This window comes from Lissotriton vulgaris, chromosome 1_1 (assembly GCF_964263255.1).
Source record: "Lissotriton vulgaris chromosome 1_1, aLisVul1.2, whole genome shotgun sequence".
Lineage (NCBI taxonomy): Eukaryota > Metazoa > Chordata > Amphibia > Caudata > Salamandridae > Lissotriton > Lissotriton vulgaris.
Genome location: NC_141685.1, coordinates 54,198,876 through 54,213,069, shown reverse-complemented (window position 1 = coordinate 54,213,069; position 14,194 = coordinate 54,198,876). Strand labels below are relative to the sequence as shown.

At 43.0% G+C, this 14,194-nt stretch overlaps 1 protein-coding gene and 1 pseudogene across 2 annotated transcripts in view; both read right to left on the bottom strand.

Annotated features, from left to right (window-relative positions):
- Positions 1-14,194, bottom strand: part of LOC147737224 (uncharacterized) — a 170,951-nt pseudogene that overhangs the window by 126,288 nt on the left and 30,469 nt on the right. The gene's annotated exons all lie outside the window — the stretch shown is intronic.
- The window catches only part of LOC147737225 (uncharacterized), a 48,149-nt gene that overhangs the window by 3,641 nt on the left and 30,314 nt on the right, over positions 1-14,194 (bottom strand). The gene's annotated exons all lie outside the window — the stretch shown is intronic.

Sequence of the window (14,194 nt, the reverse complement as noted above, 5' to 3'; positions counted from 1 at the left end):
GTTGAGGTGGATTTTCTATCAGCGTAATATATATCCATCTCCCTTGAACTAGTGCCTGATTCTAAACTGAATGACAACTTACAAAAGTAAGACTTTAGTTCTTCCTAAAGTAGGTAAAGTTAAGATCCTGTTGTATTTCAATCAGCAGCTCCTTCCAGGGTTTTTTGTAAAATAGAATGAGGGGTTATTCTAATGGCCCGACTTTATGTTGCGCACACAGATTTGGCAAACAAACATTAAATCATGTCATTTATTATTCAACGATATCAGTCATTTATTCCTTATAGAGAATCCATCACAACCAATAATTTAACTGAAATATCAAGCATCCAACAGATGTGTGCATATTAATAATTGTTTCTGTTTTTCAACATTTACAAGATATTTGACTTATTGTTGTCTGTCTGAAGGCCAGGATGCTACTTTGTGACTCATCAGGGCTTTGGTAGAGCGAAGGAGGTGTCTGATGTTCACAAGTGTCATTTCTCCCATCCCATATTTCTTTTATCCAGGTTTACCTCATTCCATGTCCTTCAGCTCCCTCATCCCCTCAGTCTGTGTACTCACTCTACAGGGTTCATTGTTAGCTGTGGCAGGGGACACACGTGAAGAATGCACACAGCAGATGCAGATAATGGCCTGATAGAGAAGAGGCCGTGGTTGGCAGTACGGAGCTCACAAGCTTCATTTCAGAAGCTCACCTGGGAGGTACTAACTGAGGAGGTGCACAGGAAGGGGCCTATTAGATATAAACAGAGAGAGTGCACAGGTGGGTGCTTATGAGGTACAAACAGATGAGGTGCACATATAGGCACCTATGAGGTACAAACAGAGCAGGGTCACAGGTAGGTGCTAATGAGGTATAAACAGAGGAAGTAAAGAGGTAGGTGCTTCAGTGCCTCTGGGACTATATATGCTTCTAGGCCCTCTTCCTATAACGCTGGTTCTTGTTCCTTCTACAACACTTGCTGCAGACATAGGGCCTAATTTAGAGTTTATTGGACAGGTTATTGCCTCAAACATGACAGATCCCGTCTGCTTTATTACAACTGACACAGGATATAATGCACTTTTAATAGGGTGGACGGGACACCTGCCACATTTATGACAGAATAAACCATCGGCCTAAATATAAATCGGGCCATTGGCGGACATTGTGTCCAGTGTCTTCTCAGTGTTGGAAAGCATCCATTTTATTAACGGCACAGTATTATCTCACCACTGCTGTGGCTTGCAGTCATAAGGCCATTATGAATGGTCTAAGTTGTGTGCCAAAATGCCTGTGAATAGTTTAGCAAGAATGTTTAGGAGGGAGATGGGTCTGTATAATGTGCAGGACTAGGGGGCTTTCCAGGGCCTGTGAATAAGCGTTATTACTATTTCTCTCTTGGTGTCAGTGGGCTTATCTGTGTCCCAAGATGAGTTGTTTACAGCTTATCTTATTTATGCACAAATAGTTGTAGTTTTTAGGGCTAAGCAACTCTTTCAACAATGATAGAAAACAAAACTAGTCAGATGATCGCTGCCAGGTGTACATGTTTTGCATGTGTAGAATCACATACTAGTAAATGTACCGCACGCATGCTTCGCCGTGCCAGTTTGTGAATGACCGCTAACTTGTGAGTAAGTGAGCATTCACAGACGCCAATATGACTCTTTATGACACTGGAAACAGTTAGAGTTTCACTTCAACAAAATGCTGGAGTAACTCTCCATCCAGGGTAGGAAGAGAAATGGATCACCCTCTAAAGGTGGTGGCGAGTAGTGCTATTCGGTTCATAGCACCATCTATCTGGGGAAAACTGGGGAAATGGTACAATGCACTGGGAAAATGGCATGTGATGACAATGTGACATGACATTTCCACTAAACGTGCTTTTACACTTTTTTTGAGCTGTCTGTGTTCAGTTTATCAAGGCCCAGGGTTTAGTTTCAAGTCAAGAGATAGTGCAGGATTAGACTAATTATAATGTCATAGATACCAACAAATGCCTTTAACACGTATGCCTTTACCCTGCAATGCCTTACACACGTATGCCTTTACCACGTAACACCTTTACCATGCATATGCCTTGCCCATGCATAATGAAGGATTTACTAAAATGGCCCTGCCAGTAAAGGGTGGGTGCCCATGAGCCCATCCAGGGCACCCACATGATCAATGTTGAGGGCCCCCATAGACCCCATGACGGCAGCGGGCCAGTATTGTTCCTACCCATAGAGAGGAGCTTAAAATCCTGTGCTCTACGGGCAGGACCAATTTTTATGATGTGTTTCTCTGCCCGCTTTATAAGCTGTGCATTGTGGGGAGTGTAAGTTATAGTTAGCCCAGGTAACTATAACTGCTCAGTTTCTACGGTTTTGAGTATGTAAAATCTGAACCTAAGTAAACGTCTCTGTAACCTTTGTTTTTTTCGGTGTATTTCTAAGGTTTTTGATGCTATTTCCAACCTATAACGTCTCTGTAAACTTTGGGTTTTTTTCAGTGAAAATATCTCTCTCTTTCTCTCTTTCTCTCTCTCTCTGTCTCTGTCTGTCTCTTTATATCTATATCTATATCTATATCAAATCTATATCTATATCTATCTATATCTATATCTATCTATATCTATATCTATATCTATATCTATATCTATATCTATATCTATCTATATATCTATCTATATCTATCTATATATTCTGCTCCTGTGTTGAAGATTTCAGCGCGGGTGCGGTCATGAGGGCCCCCAGCCGTCAGCAGCACACGAGCACTGTAGTGCATGACGGCTGGGGGCTGTCATCAGCATGGAAGGGGTTAAAGCTCCTACACAGTACTAGTCGTCAGCAATGGACTAGCACTAAGTCAAATATAGACGCCATCTTGTAACGAGTAGAGTCCAGTACATAAGGTATGTAACTGCACCCCGTGCAAGACAATAGTACCGTACATCGGTACACAAACAAGAAGTATGGGCATTAGAATGATAAATTTACAAAACATAATGTAACAACATCTAGCCGTGGATCGGCATGAGTCCTTTAACAGTCAGTCTGCCCCTGCAGGAGTAAGGCACGAGTCAGCGAGACATTCATTAAGAGCGATTACATAAATGTGCATATATAAATATAAATATAATTATGATACAATGGCCATCCAAACTCCAATATTTCTACATCCATTGCTCCTAGGAGCAAGCAAAAAATGACCAATTATATACCACATCATAACCTACAAGAGGATTAATCAATACAACCCCGCAACCATCTCACCCATGTTCAGAAAATAAAATAAAAGCAAGACAAAAGGGAGAGATAAAGAGAAAAATTTAACGAGAGAAGAAGAAAATAGAAGGAAAGAAAAGAAGAAAAGAAAAGGAAAAGGAGACAAAATAAAATATAAATAAAAAGAAACAGTGGAAGAGATGGAATGGATAATTCAATTAATACATGCATACAATTATTAAAAAGTAAACTGTGTGTAGTCATAGCAAAAAATCATCATGAAACATCCTACAATTGATTATCCCAAGTTCGCCTTACAAATTTATCCTGAACACCAAACATAAGCTTGAACAGCCCTTCTGCCATATCCCCTGTTGTAAATTACTTCCCTAGATGGACGGCCATTTCCTCTCCGCTGTTAAGACCCCGGGGTGTTTAGTGGCTAAATCGATGGTGTACCTCGATTCCAGCCGTCTGAGTCACCTCAGTTTATCTCCACCTCTGACATTGCTAGGTATACAGTCCGATCCAAAGTATTGCAGTTTGCTGCGATCTTTGTTATGATGCTCTGCAAAATGCCGGGCTACTCGGTAGGAAGGATCTACCTTATCAATAGCCCTAAGATGTTCTAGCACCCTCATTTTTAGTTGATTGATGGTGCTCCCAATGTAGCGGAGGCCACACGGGCACACTAAACAATACACTGCATAAACAGTACTGCAAGTCAAAAATTTCTGAATTTTCATGGATCTACCTGTCACCTGATTTTCATATCGGAGGACTCTTTTACTAGCTGCGCAGGCTTTACAGCGGCCACACGGGTAAAACCCACTCATATCCTTAAGTGTATTAGGCCTGACGGTGGGTTTATCGAAATGGCTTCGTACCAACATATCCCCTAATGATCTGCTTTTACTGAAGGTCACCAGAGGATATGGGGGCAAATCCTCCCTCAACGTACTGTCTGTGCGCAAGATGTGCCAGTTCCTACGCATCATGGCTTTGAGGTGGTTAGCTTCAGAAAAAAAGGGTGTGATCATCCTGAATTTACTCTTTCCTGTACTGGCATTCCTAGTCGGCTGTTCCCTCTTTCTTTTTGAGCAATTCTGCCCTAGAAATTCTCCTAACTCTCTTGAGTGTGTTCTGCAGTAGGGAATCATCGTATCCTCTAAGTCAGAAGCGTGCCAGGCATTCAAGCGCTTGGACGCCTCCGGGAAGCAATTTGCGCTCTACAAATTCACATCCTATCCTATCAAGGGCTGCCCTCTCAAACTCCCGATCTTGTGTATTGTTTCTACAGAGTCTAAGGAGTTCCCCATATGGGATACTCCTGATGAGTTTGGGTGGGTGACTGCTCTTCGCAAACAGAATTGAGTTCCCTGCCGTATCTTTTCTATATAATGAGGTATGTACCTGGCCCTCATCAATATACACCCTCAAGTCCAAGTAGTCGACTGCCACTCGACTAATTGTTCCCGAAAGATGCAAATTGTAGTTGTTGTTATTCAAGTCCTCAATATATTTTTCCGCGGTGGCGGTCGTACCCTGCCACACGATGAAGAGAATATCAATGTAGCGGTACCAATGTACCACCCTGCCATGCTCCTGACCCATCTTCCAGCTTCTGGGCACCTGCTCCTCCCACCAGCCAACGAAAAGTTTGCATAGCTGGGAGCGAAGCAGGTGCCCATCGCCGTACCAGAGGTTTGCCTGTAAAGCTGTTCTCCGAATATTTAAACAGAACTTCACAAAATCGAGAATCATGGTATTATGCTGTACAAAACGTAGCTGACGCTTATCTAAATAGTGCTTGACATCATTCAATCCATGTTGATGATCGATGTTAGTGTAAAGGCTGGTGATATCCATCACCATCAATAAATAGTCAGACTCCCAGCTCATATCCGCAATTTTATTCAGGAAATCTTTGGTGTCCTGAATATATGAGTCAAGGCTGGTCACAAGGGGAAAAAGGACAGAATCCACGTACTTGGACATGTTTTCAGTTAGTCCATAGATAGAGGCAACGATGGGACGGCCTGGAGGAGATGTACAGTTCTTTGGAGCTTGGGAAGATGATAGAAAGTCGGAGTCATGGGGTTATTGCTCCCTAAAAAGAGATGTTCGTCTTTCCCCAGCATATGCAAGTTATACCATTTCCGAATCAGTTCATCATAGTCATTGATGCTTTCCTCATAGGCCTTGCTGGTAGTTATAGAGTAGTACTTAGGGTCAGACAGCTGTCTCATTGCCTCTTGCTGGTAGTATTCGCTAGTTAATAGTACCACGTTGCCCCCCTTATCAGAAGGCTTTATTATGATCTTGTTGTCCCTCATAAGGTCACGCAAGGCTTTTGTTTGAGGCTCTGTGATATTATGGTTAATAAGATTCGTTGTCTTCTTATAATTGATCAAATTCACGGTCATGGACTCTGTGAAAGCATCAATGGCGTCCCATGGTGATTGAGGGACGAAAATAGACTTCGGCTTAAAGTGGCTTTCTTCTCTTTCTTGTTCTATGCCCTGTAATAGGGCTCGTTGTACTATGTCCACATTCGTGACATTAAGTGGACTTCCTTCTTCCTCCATTCTCAAATGTTCCATGGCCTCCAATCCTGGCAGGTCCCTGCCACTCAGTATATTTGTAGCTGGCAATCTAGTCCCCTGCTTAGATGTATCTTTCATATGCGATCTCAGTTTAAAGTATTTGTGAAGTTTCAATTTTCTCGTGAAACGGAAGAGATCAATTTTTGTTTGGGTATATTCCATATTGTTACTCGGGCAGAATTTTAAGCCCAATTCCAAAAGTTCCCGTTCGGTGTCTGTTAAATGTTTATTCGTGAGGTTTACCACAGTAAGAGCAGCAGGCCTGCTATCCTCAGTGACCGTTAATTCTTCTTCCTGTTGCGGCTGTTCAGGCTCGGGGTTCCTCCTTTGCCTGCCTCTGGGGGCTTGTTTCCCCCCCCCCCGATCCATGATTGCCTTATCAGTTTGAATTCTGCATGAAAAGGGACAGCAGCGCTTCTTCGGTCATTTAGAGGGTCAGTTTGGTCATCACTGGACTCATTGGCAGTTGCATCGGACTCTGATGTCGGTGCTCTGGTGTTAGCTGCTGCTTGTGTGTTTTGTGCACCTTGACTAAGGGCCTTCCTAGGGGCATCATATTTTTTAGCAAAAGTTAATACACGCCCCAGGCGATAGTCGTTCTCATCACGATCGTATTTCTCTTGCTTTCGTGTTTTTATTTTTTGCTCATATTTAGTCAAGCATGCTTTCATTAGCCCTTTAAAATCCTGCACTTTATCCGCGTCTTCTTCTTTATCAAATTCTTCCTCTAAGATCTTTATATCAGCCAGAGTCTTCTCCCTATCGCTCCAGGCGTATTTGACCAAAATCTTTAGCGTGCCCTCACAGTACTGCGCTGTATGTTCCTGCCAGTCTGTGAGTAGTTGGGGGTCCGGGTGCTTGTAATAGGGGACAGTGTGCACTCTTAAACCTCTCGGTACACGTCCCTCCTCGATGTAGCTGGTCAAGCTTGTGGCTTCCCACCACTTACGAACCTCGCGTTCGTATAATCTCTCCAGTTTTGCCATGCTCTCACACAGGTTATTATTGCCCATTTCCATGGGTGTATTTGTGGCCTTTTACTGTATATTATGGCTCTTATACATGTCCTTAGCCGCAGCGCTGCGTTCCGTCTCGCAGAACATGCTCATGTGCGTGTTTTCAAATAATGGACTTTTTGTGCACTCAAACCAGTTCCAGTCGAGAGACCGCTAAAGGCACCACCCTCCACGACACACTGCTGCTAATCCGCTGTACTATCTACCCGTAATTACGGGTGATGGGATTACCGGCTGAGCGTAGTTGGCGAGGCACAGTCGGCGTTCTTCGTTCGGCGATCCTTCTCTTTGATCCCTTCCGAATATTTCAATGCCCAAACAGCTTGCAGCGGTGCTCGAGACAAGGATCCACCGCTCGTATTCCACAAAAGTGTACTCGAGCACTCGAGCATATATATATATATTTAGAGTGAGAGACATATATATGTGTATATATACATAATTTATGACTTATTATTATTAGAGACAACTCTATAAGGCCTTGTAGAATGCATTATTTATAGATTGTTAATAATTGTTGTGACAGAATAACTTACTGCTATGAATGAGGAAATTATATCATCATCTCGCACGCAGCACTTTAAGAGTACTTCACAGGAATGGAAGAAAGACAAAATGGCGATTGTATTGAGCCATAGTTTGTAAATGAGGTTAACAGTCTAGTGTTTAATGAACACAAAGAAGGGTACTACCACTGAGCACTTTTTATAAATTTACTAGACGCCTGGGACTCTATGGTCCAGTTGAAGGCTAATTGTAGCCGAAACACGTAGGCCGTCCTATTCTTGCACGTTTTTGCACATGGTGTTTTAAAAATAAAATATTTTGCATAATCTACCTGTTGTCGTGCCATGACTTCCGCTGGGAAAAGAAAGGTGATGAGAGGTATCGAAGGAATATATATATATATATATATATATATATATATATATATATATATATATATATATATATATATATATATATATATATATATATATATATATATATATATATATATATATATATATATATATATATTACCTACTGGCGATAGCCAGTAGGTATATATAGTTAGAATTTTTTCTCTATGGGACTTTTGAAAATTCTATGTCTAATAACTTTGGCGTTTGTGGACGGAATCGGCTGAAATTTTCAGGAAAATGGCACATTTTGTTTCTGAGCAGCCCCTGAAAATTTGGGGGGGTTTCGTCAAGGGGGGCCGAGAAAAAAGGGGGGTCCCAAAACGCGTTTTTCCCATGTTAATTTCCATAGGGCTGTTGGACTCACTTTTAGCTCGAACGGCTGAATGGATTTGCACGAAACTTGGCAAAATTGTAGGGACTGTTAGCCCGATGTGCCTTTGATAGGTCTCAATATATGTGCTCCAGTAGTTTTTGAGAAATTAACGTTCAAACCAAGATATATATCTGTAACAGCGCTCTGGGCAGCGATCCGGTCCGCTTACTTTTCGCTTATCGGAACTTTGCGCGCAGAAAGCTGATTGGCTCTCCGGTGTCTGTCAACATTCTAAACAGTCCGGAGCGGACGCCATCTTGTCTCTCGGTAGGATCGAGAGAGAAGAAGAGGTGGAAAACGAAAGGGGAATTTAATGAAAGGGGGCAAGGTATCCCCCTCTTGACCCCCTAGGAATGTTGTTGGGGTTATTAAAGGGTCCCGTGGGGAAAATAAAAAAAAATGATTTTTCACGGTAGAAGCGCGGCCGCGAACTGGTAGCGAAACGGGAATTCGCTATTTTGTGGTTCGTTAATTAAATTACTAGTTATAAGTGGGTGCGGGAGACGTATCCTAATCCCCTATGTTTTCTGAGGGTGGCTGAGGAGGCTGATATATGTTGATACATCTCTTCCAGCGGCTGTGCGTGAGCTTTTTTTTTTTTTTGCTGCGTGACAGTCCGGAGCGGCCGCCATCTTGTCTCTCGGTAGGATCGAGAGAGAAGAAAAGGTGAAAAACTAAGGGGGAATTTAATCAAAGGGGGCAAGGTATCCCCCTCTTGACCCCCTAGGAATGTTGTTGGGGTTATTAAAGGGTCCCGTGGGGAAAATAAAAAAAAAATGATTTTTCACGGTAGAAGCGCTTCACGGGCCGCGAACTGGGCCGCAAACTGGTAGCGAAACGGGAATTCGCCATTTTGTGCTTCGTTAATTAAAGTACTAGGTATAAGGGGGTGCGGGAGACGTATCCTAATCCCTTATGTTTCCTGAGGGTGGCTGATATATGTTGATACATCTCTTCCAGCGGCTGCGCCATCTTGCCTTTTTTCGAATGCCACAATTTTGTCGTGCACGGCAGCCATTTTAGATGCCAGGCTGGTCCCAGGCTATCACCTAATTCTGCGGATGTAGTTTATGGCCCCAGCTGTAGAGAATTCAGACATGCCAATCCTCCTGATTCAGGCGTGTGACTACTGATTTCAGTGCTAGTCTCCCGCCTCCCGATTTCTGCAAGCAAAAACCCGGGGGCATATTACGAACAACTAGCGATAATTTTTGTCTCTAACTTGTTTAGAGACAAAAATTATCGCCGTACATCGGCGATTTTTATCGCAGATAAACCTTGCTATTATCGCAGAAAAGTCAGCGATATTCATGTATTATCGACCTAATGCTCTTAGCCATGTTATCCACCTCCCATTGGATAACATGGCTAAGAACTGCTCAGGGCAGGTGTTAGATTTTGGAGATATTCGCGCTTAGCGCGAATATCTTTAAAAGTTGGTAATAGAAGGTAGCGATGTTAGGGACTGTTTCCAGTCGCTAACATCTTGGCACGCCACTTTGCATGTCATTAGTGATAAGTATCACTGACATGCAAAGCGGGGCCCAAGATGGTCGCTATCTCCTTTTAGCTGTCACTAACTGGTGTTAGCGACAGCTTGGTAATAGGGAAATAATTTTATCTCCGCTTTCATGGCTTTTAAAGCCAAAAAAGCGTAGATAAACCCCCTTGATAATATGCCCCACGATTCCTTGGGGGTTTCAGCTGACAGGGCTTGGCAGCACAACGGGCCGAGATCCGGATGGTACCGAGGTGGTGTCCAGCAAATTGCCGCACTGGTGTGGCCATCCTACAATGCTGCGCCGAAAGACGGCGTGTCCAGCTGAGTTGCGGTCACTGTTGCGGTACAGTGACTCGAACGCGCCGAGATCCGGATTGCACCGAGGTTGTGTCCAGCAAGTTGCCGCACTGGTGTGGCCATCCTACAATGCTGCGCCGAAAGACGGTGTGACCAGCTGAGTTCCGGTCACTCTTGCGGTACAGTGACTCGAACGCTCCGAGATCCGGATGGCACCGAGGTGGTGTCCAGCAAGTTGCCGCACTGGTGTGGCCATCCTACAATGCTGCGCCGAAAGTCAGTGTGGGGTGCCCCGTTGGCCTATGAGGTGATGTCAGTAGTGGACCGATGTGTGAATAGGTCGGAAGCAGCACAAGGCGCCCTGCACTGTTGAGCTTTTTTCAATGCCTGTTTTTTGTTGTTTCCCCTCCATCAAAAACAAAAAAAATATATAAAACTGTGCAAAAATACAAAAAAATGTTTAGAAAAGCAGTGCTTGTAAGACTGTCTGAAGCTCCTTTGCACCTGCTGCAGCTTCACTATTGCCCTGGTGTGGACAAAGATCGCCCATGACTTAGGCTGATTGAGAGTTTGTAGAAAAATGGCTTCAGATTTTCCACATATTACTCTTCAACATTCTTCCTAAATGTAACAATGTGAGACTCACTAGGAGAACGGTTGTTTATCTTTCCTTTCAAAATGCTGCCAACAATATTTTCTGAATGGAAGACACCATCTTGTAGCATAAAGGGCCGAAAGGGGTTCTGGTCTTGTCGATTGTTGGTGAAGACATTTTGACTATATCTTGGACCTGCCCGGCCTCGCCCAAAATGGCGCCGGTATAAATGGGACTCGTAACTCCTTGCCCGCAAATGTATATCTAGAAAATGTTATTGTAAGTGGCCCTGACTTATTTTAATTACAAAATGTACGTCCACCGATTCCGCAACTGTTAGACACCTTAGTTCTTGCAACCTAATGGCCCGCTCGTTACGTTCCTCTACAGTGTAAATGTCTCCTCATCATATACGATTTCAGTTTGCTCCGTGGCCGGCCCACGTGGTTATAGGCCCGTATTTGTATACTGATATTTTCACAATAAAGGTTTTTAAAACAAAACACGGTAGTAGTATTTACATTGGTAAAGTTTTTACTTTTAGTCACTGTTTTCGAATCAGTAAAAGGCAAGTGAAATAAAGCAGTCCAATTACATGACGGATAAAAGGTATAATACGCAGGAACGCAGTAAAAATAAATGGTCAAGGCCAGTTGTGTTTTTCATTTCTGCAACATAAAGTGATCGATAAGAATCTGATAATCAGGCGTATCGGCGACTAAGACAGCAGGCCGAGTCTCTCTTACTCAACGGCTCCGTCATGGAACGAAGAAACGCCCTTTTTGTCGAAAAAGGAATATATTTTACTTGCAGGACAGTTGTAAATTTTCCGGGAAAGTACATTAGCCTGGAATATTATAACATATGTTTGAAAAAAAAATAATGTTCGAAAAAAATAAAAAGCGTAATTTTTAGGTCATATGACCAAGCTTTTCATCATTAAATTAACAAAAGTAAAATGAACCAATGAAAAGTTTTATTAACAAGTCACATGACCTGTTATGCTTACGTTACGCGCTGCGCGCCGCGCCTCGGATCACTTCCGGGTGCGCTAACGCGGCGTGTCATAAAACGCATTACGCGACAACGTAGGTCAAGAATATAGTCTAAATGTCTCCACCAACCAGCGTTCAGAACACAACCCCTTTCAGCAGTCCAAAAAGTTCTGTTAAATGACAACAGAGGGGACAGGCAACAAGAACCATCAGTCAAAGAGGGGAGGGCAAGTTCTTCTCTTCCGGTTCATGTTGGGGCGCTACCGGAACTGATCGAATTGGTAGTCTATAGTGTTTCTGGATGTTTCAGACTAAAGCTGGCGTCAGCATGAGACCACTACCATCTCGTAGCTCCGTCGTGGCCATTCCACGAGCAATCATGGCAGCCGCTCCCCACCAGAAGCCTGCGGGAGTCGGAGGCCCCCAAGACTTTTGTAGAATCTTCACGGCTGAGGGGACGCTTTTCGAGAATGGGACCCAAGCCCTAGCAGACAAGCGTCCGAGTTCCAAGGTGTCCCAGGGCCATTTTAGTGGACCAGGCCCAAAACCGAAGAGCCGGCCGCCATTTTGAGAGTCCTGTGGCAGCCGTCTATCGCTGCACCGCAAGAGCGGGCGCATCTCAACTACATGGTGAGCGAGACGCTGTAGTCGCAAGAGCGGGCGGTAAACAGCTGAATGGCGGAAGAGGCACAGTGTAGCAAAAGCGGGCGGAATGGCAACTAAAACGATAAAGGGGCGCCCCACTACAGCTTGTCTTCAGGTCAAACGGATTGTGGGACAAGGTCCAGAATTGAAGAGTCATCAAAAGGCAAAAAGTTCCGCCGGACCCCGGGAGCCGGCCGCCTATGTCGGGGGCGATCTCAGGCTACACCAGTGCTATAAGACTTGGGGAGGGTGTCGGAGCCAAGCGTCTTCTCCGAGTCCATGGCCATCACACCGCCCCTCGGGGGCCTCCGTCAAGCGGTTTAGGGAGGTACCATATAACATTGTTTTCAAATGCAGTCAGGTCCACAAACGACCCTCACTCACTTTGGAATAGTGAAGCTGCAGTAGGTGGAAATAAGCTTCAGACAGTCTTACAAGCACTGCTTTTGTAAACTTTTTTTTTTTTTGTATTTTTGCACAGTTTTATATATTTTTTTTTGTTTTTGATGGAGGGGAAACAACAAAGCACAGGCATTGAAAAAGGCTCAAACTCAGAACTCTGAACTATGGCACCCAATATCCAGGACTTTCCATCCGGATCTTGGCGCCTTGTGCTGCTTCCGACCTATTCACACATCGGTCCACTACTGACATTATCTTATAAACCAACGTTATGTAAATAGTTATTTAATAAAATGTTTTACCCTGTTTCTTTGCTGGTGTGTTGTCTATATTTTTAATATTTGCATAGGGTTTGTCGTTATTTTGGGCGGGGTGGGTGACGGAGCCGAGCTGTCTTGCAGCCCTCATGGTGTGGAGCTCAGTTCATCTCACTATTTTCGTATTTCTCATGAAGGGTTGTTTATAATATTTCTATTTTAGCGAGGTCAAAAAGAGATCCAATTAGTGGCCTACTGATTTTGCTCGATTACTTTTATTTTTTTACACGATTTTTCACGATCTGCAAAGACTAAACAGAGTATTGCGACTTTGTGCTTGTTTGTAAATAGAGAATGAACCAAAGAGAATCAATTGAAAAACAGTAAATGCTTGGATAATAATCAATCAAATGGAGAGACAAGCAGGCAGGACGGATTACAACGGGGGTAAAGGCCTGCGTTAACTACTCTTCACTATCTGCAAAGAGAGAGTACTACTAAGAGAAAAGAGGGGAGGGGGGCAGCGTTCAAAGCACATCAGCGTGCATAAATACGAAAATGTTTTTATCTATCACGTACTTTACATTTTAATGCTTTTCATATTTGCTATTAAAAAACCAATGAAATTCACAGAAAAAACCATAGGTTATAGTGGATATATAGTTAGGAATTTGCATTTACAAAACCTTGAAAATTCAATGAAAAAACCATTGGTTTTAGGCCATATATAGTTAGAAATTAGCATTTACAAAACCTTATTTTACTCGCATAAAACCATTGAAATTCCATATATAGTTAGAAGCGCTAACTATATATCGCGCACCCGCAATCCACTGCTGATGATGTCACATATTACATCATTCATGACATGGTCAGTGACATCACTGATGACATCACTGATGACATCTCAAATGACATCACTGATGACAACTCAAATGACATCACTGATGACATCTCAAATGACATCACTGATGACAACTCAAATGACATCACTGATGACATCTCATTTGTCATCACTGATCACATCACTCATGTGATAATACAATGAACCTCTTCAGACTCTAATATAACCTTACATACACTCAGTATAAACAGACACTCACAGACTGTCACTCATCCATGGAGTTACTCACACACCTAGTCAGTCATGCAAAGAATCAATCACACCTCCATTTCCTCAACTATAAAGTTATACACATCTTACTTATTCAAACATATAATAACACATATTTATTCTCTTATATAATCCCTGATACAAGCTCACAGTGATCGATACAGCCACTCACACATTCACTGGCTCTTATGTTCAGTTATTTATATATCTCAACTCTCACATGTATTGTGTTTTACATACGTACTTACTTGCACATGTAGCAATGAGAAATCCATTCACTCATCAAC